Raw genomic sequence first — 6,000 nt, 5'->3', positions numbered from 1 at the left:
GAAAGTGTACGGTTGCATAACGTCGAAAGTGCCTCAGAGGATATTTTTGATTAAATGTCGAATATAAACTGTTAATGTCGCCTTACAACGGGAATGTCATCACAGCATCGGTAAAGGTGCGTTTCCACGTGACAGTAATTCGTGACTTTTACGGTTATCACAATTAAATATTATGCCTTTTGTCGTGGTGAAAAGTAGATGTCGCGATGTTGTGACATTGTTTCGCATAACGATACAGTGTCACAACAAATCCAGACTTGGGCATAATTTTATTCGAATAATACATAGTGAAAAGTAGTAGTGTCTAAGATCACCATCATTAAACAGTTAATGAGATTAAATGATTGTTTGCCAAGTGTCCACTCATTCCCAAAAAAAATAATATTTTGTTTCAAAAATTGGAATTTCCACGTTTAACCGATTATGGAAGACGAAACACTTTCTAAATTTTATTTGAAACTTTTTATCTGGATAATAAATTTTCCCATCTCTGAACAGAACCCATGATTTTTACTTTGACGTGAATACGTACCTTTAGGGGTGCGGCGAACGACGATTCCACCGTGCATCGTTTGCAACCTTGCGATTAGGTTAACGCCACGGCCGTGCAAACACACGTTTCTCTACGATTTCGGTGGACGTTAACAAGGACGCGAGATGCGCGGTTATCGCGTCCTATTTCTCGAGCCTGTTTCTCTCGTACGTAAGTGGCGGCCGATTGAAAGATTCTCGGTTTCGTCATTGAATAATGATCGGTCTTACTTCTTTCTTGTTGGTTCGGGTTCGAGATGACAGGTAACAAGCGGAAACGTCGTGGCTTGACAAACTCCAACGATGTTTCCAATTCCCGAGAACGGGAGACCGTTGACAGTGTTTACGATTGCCGACGAATTACGCTGAAAACTTACGAAGCCGCTTCTAGGTTTCTTTTTGACCTTCGTCTGTCGGGTGACAAGCTCCAGGCTGATTCTATTATCTGTGGACTATCAATCATAAAGTATATGACATACTCCCGTTCGTGCGGATTAAGACACTAATTTAACACTAGAACTACCGAAGATGAATGTTTTGTTATTTTCATCGTGTACGTAAAAGGGATAGCTTGTTGAAAATGTGCAAATTCATAAATTAACGAACTTCTTCAATTGTATATTGCAATTCAAGTTGCGAAGAATCGCAGAAAATACACTGTTGACATTTAATAATTTTGATAAGAATTTACGTACCACTCATTTTGACTGCTTTGGTAGTTCTAGTGTTAATGTATCGAAAATGTGATGGCGTTGAATAAACACTGACTAGGAAATATTTAAGTTAAAAAGTTCATTTTTAATGCTACGATGTAAAGTGTAATTTGTAGGAACCTTCACGTGTTCTTGAGGTGTTACAGGCGCACTACTACTTGTTAACGCGTGTGTATGTCATACAGTAAATCCTTGATCAACGTTCGAAGGCTCCTCGGCACTGAACATTAAATATTTCATAAAGTACTGGCCGTGTGCAGTTGGCATAAATATCATCAGCTTCAGAATTCCAAGCTAAACCTCATTAAAAAGTAGGGCTTGAAAACTGTTATATCGATGTAGGTGCTCGTAACAGTTACGAATAGACTGGGGATTTTATGCATTTATAGCCAATAAGGCTCTGAGAAATACAACAAAGGACAAAAGTTTCAACAGATTCAATGTGTTTTCTATTTTATTCTGAACCCAATGAGATACTTAAGAAGATAAAGAAATTCCTATATTTGTTCTTGTCCATATGAATCATATTATAAAATGTCATTTTGCATAAAAATCCGCAGTCTAGTTATGAAGAACCTTTATTCTGAATAACTGTTATGAAGAACGTAAATTTCAGACTGTATCAATTGAAGAAAAATGATTGATGCAAAATACAAAGAGTGAATCCATCGTGTGGTCAAACGTCAACGGGATGACCTTGTTTGCTCGGATGACCCGAGTTTCACTGGAATTAAAATTTACATGTAACCACTGTACAAATCACTTCTCGTTTAGAAGAATACGGATACAGGGGAGATAAGTTCGTCCAGGGCGTTCAACCTGACATCGAAGGCCGCGAGGAAATTAAGGTGTATGTTTACAAACGAGTTCAAGGCGGTCGATTCGAGTTTCCTCGCGGTCTTCAGCTTCTTAATGACTTTTCTGTCCTTCCCCCTCCCTTCCCTTCCGCAGTTCATCCAGGGCCCTATTATTTCTTACAAAACGACCGTGTGGTCGTGTAGAAAGCTTTACCGAAACGTTGCGAAACCACGGTTAATGATCGTCCAATGGAATTCCAAAAATTGTCGCTATCTCGATCGACGAGGACACGGAACAGAACGTTGCATTGGGTTCAGCCATTATCGGAACATGTGCACGAGGTGTGGTATTAAACGAAATTGAATTTATTGTTGGGCAATGTTCATCGAGCTCCCGCCGCTGCGAGAGGAACTTTCGATACTGGTTGCCAAATTTTCAATCACGACCAGCTCGATCGAACGTGACCGTTTTTCTTCGTCGATGATTAGCGACGCGTGTCTTTGCACGATGTTTTATAAGATAAGATTAATTGTTACATTTTTAGAATCTTGGTCAAGTTTGAGTGACATCTCTGTGACATATATAGTTTTCGAAAAGCTTTGATTCTAATGACTAAATTGGCAGTCAGAATCAATCGTCAGAGTTACAAATTTTCGAAAATTATATAATTTGTTATGTGAAGTTTAATAACAGGGTAAACTTGTCGTTATGCCTTTCATACACATCTAAGTTTAAACTGAATTCTCTGTATAGTGAGTTTTACATTTCACTTGACCCCTCACAAAGTATTCGAGAAAAGAAATTTCTATACAATAGACAGTGCATTTTATTTTTCTTAATCATTATAACAATCCACGAGAAAGTTAATCTACACGTCGGTATAAAAGCCACGTTTTTTACAAAGTAGTTTAACTTTTTCATCTCCTCTTTCTACACTTTTTAACACCTAATCAAGAGAGCAAAAAAAACGTTGCAATGAAATGTTGAAATTCCAGTATGCTCCGTGACGACAGATTTCCAAACAATATGGCGATCGCGAACGTGTCGAAGCTCCCAGTTTTTAGAGAGTGCGTACATTAAACAGAGTAATCGATAAAGTTTTCGCCAAATGAAACAGTAATTGAAAATACCCGTTTAGAATCGTTCAAAATAGATAAAAAGAAAACGAATTACAAAAAACACGGTTAATGTGTTCTAACGGTCCGTTAATGCAATGGTAAACAAGATTTCACGGTTTCGATAGTGGCTCGAGCGTCGAGTAAACAATTGGGCGGCAATCTGGAACGAAAGTTCCGCGGTTCCAGGCGCATCGTGATGCAGATCGACGAGATCTGTACCGGGATCTTAATGGGATTTTCACTGGATGGGACAGACAACAAGGTCGGTGAAACAGTGGTGAACGAAACTGGAAACGCTCCACGGAGAAAGCCAAGTCCACCGGGGGGGTAATCGAGATGAATCCGATTTACCCGCCGATTCGACGCGGGCTCGTTCACGAATAATTGGAGGAAAGTTTCTTTTCGGGCTGTCTAATTAAGCTGCAACCGGCGCTATTGTTTCTGGGACGGGGTTCGCAGTCGATCGTAATCGCTACGGGGAATCTCTGGTAGATTTCGGTGTCTGACAAGGGACGGGCATGATCCTCTGGGAGAGAATACACTTCCTCGTGCTGTTTTCCTTCATTCAAATTACTTGAAAGTACTTGTTCACTATTGGCTGTACTTTGCAATCCACTACTTTTTTTAACCCCTTAACCACTTATATTTCAGTTATAAATCGGTGGAACAGTCATTTTAAAAATGGTTAAATTTTGTCGTTGGTTCACTGATGCGAAGTAGGTGCTTTTGATTGAGAAATTCAAGTATTCATACTGATAAATAGTAGAAGTATAGGTCGATTCAATATCGATATTGTCGACTTCAAAATAACAGAGATAAAAAAGATAAACTTCAGAGACTTTCTAACTATTAAAGTCGACAATAATATTAATAAATGTTTGGCACTTCAGAATTAGTTACTTGTTCAATGTAAAACAAAAATTTAAATGTTTATTGCCCGATTGTCTGGAGAACAGAAACGAAACGTTTGGTCACGTGAATATAGTGGATTTCGTATAACAGGTCCGAGCCGGCCAAGTTAACTCGAGATAAAAGATATTTTACATAAAATCGAAAACGAGTTATTTGGGAATATATCCTTGAGGGGTTAATAGGCTGGTAACGTTGTTTAAATTTAAAACAACTTCCTACCAGTTTCCTTACCTCGAGATGGCTGCGAACATTGGAGATTGAGGACTTTTATTGAAACGGCATAAGCTGCTGTTTTCCTCGAAAATAAATACTGAATTTCAAAGATACAGTGGATTACTAATTCGTACAACTAATATTATTTTTACAGTTCCTTGTGAAAAATATACAACAGCAAGTAAAACCAAATTTGTCCTAATACAAATTTTTATTATTCTTTACTGTCCGGAGTGTATTAAGTGCACCAATATATTAAAAAAAGTTCTAGCCATAACTCTGTATAAACGGAATAAAAAGATACAAAAAATAAAAATTCCATGTAGCCAAGTGATGGCTTAAGAAAAATCGTGCCAACTTTCTTCATGTCCTAAAATACTTCTTACAAAATAGATGAAAAGGCTTACATCCGTGCAGATTATTATACATACAATCACTCTTCCAGCATGATAATTTTCTAACAATAAAGATGATAATAAAAAGTAACGACGTTTTCAAGAACTGTAACCACACTTGCTCCTGTACAAAGTCCCAGCTCTCTTAATTATTATTTCACGTTGATTAATCTAAATGAACGAAAACGATCCAGCGTAATCAACCGAAGCATTGCGAAACGTCGCTAACGATGTCCGCGTAAAGAATGATCACTTTCATAAAATGTGCCAGCTCTTTATATAGATTTTTCGTCCCTTCGGAGAAAGGGGGCAAAGAGTAACCAGTTCCACGATCGGATACGCAAACCAAAACGAAAACACTCGGTACGGTATAACATGCTCGCCTCGATTACAAAGAAACAGGAACGTTTCGCGTTTCTCGTGACATAATGCATCGACACGCGCTTCCTGTAAAAAGACGCGTCAACGTTTTCCGACACCTGAGACATGCACATGTTCCTTTGCCCAAAAAGATTCCGCCAACTTCACGCGGCGTATTACGAGATCCATTTTGTCTCGCTGGTAAAAACTTAATTGAAAATATGAGTCGGCTGTAACGTAACTTTCCACAAATACCGGGAACTTTCTGAATGAGTCGAGTCTTTTCGAGAATACGTATTACGAGAATAGGTCTCTCCAGCAGAGTCCCGTATTATGTCACGTCGAAAAAGCGATAAAATAGTAGCCTAGTATACCTACCTTCCTAGAAATCACAAAAACCAACAATCACGGAAGCTACGGCGTCCAAAAAAAAAAATTCTCCGCCCCCCAGCTATCGATTACGATTCACCTGCGAATCGTCCTCCGTGTAACCGCGATAACGATCGATGGAATCCAACCGATCCCGCTTCCGTTCATCTTCACGGCCGGATCGAGGATCTCCTTCGTCCGAGCACGCTCCACGGGCTGATCCCTCTCTTCAGGATCAACGCCGCCGCCGTCGTTGTCGGCCAGGTGAAAGAGAAAAAGAGAGGACGGAGGCCTTAAGCGTAGCGTGGAGGTGGCGCCAGGCCCCTCCTTCTAATAAAAGCCGCTCACTAAGCTCCGTTACACAGACAGTCACAGAAAAGCCGACGAGAGCAGGAGACGCCGCGAGCTCCTCTTCTGGGTCCGATTTCCGAAGCGGTTGCGAGAAAAACATATAATAGTTACCGAAAGTGACAGGATTAAAATATTAAACGAAAAACGGTGTGTGGTGAGTTCCTGGAACGGGCGATCCCCTGCAATTATCCCAGTGAATAAATAACATAGAGGGACACGAGGACCACGTGAGAGACACGG

The sequence above is a fragment of the Dufourea novaeangliae genome, unplaced genomic scaffold (genome assembly GCF_001272555.1).
Source record: "Dufourea novaeangliae isolate 0120121106 unplaced genomic scaffold, ASM127255v1 scaffold16, whole genome shotgun sequence".
Taxonomy (NCBI): Eukaryota; Metazoa; Arthropoda; class Insecta; order Hymenoptera; family Halictidae; genus Dufourea; species Dufourea novaeangliae.
This window is presented reverse-complemented; position numbering follows the sequence as displayed.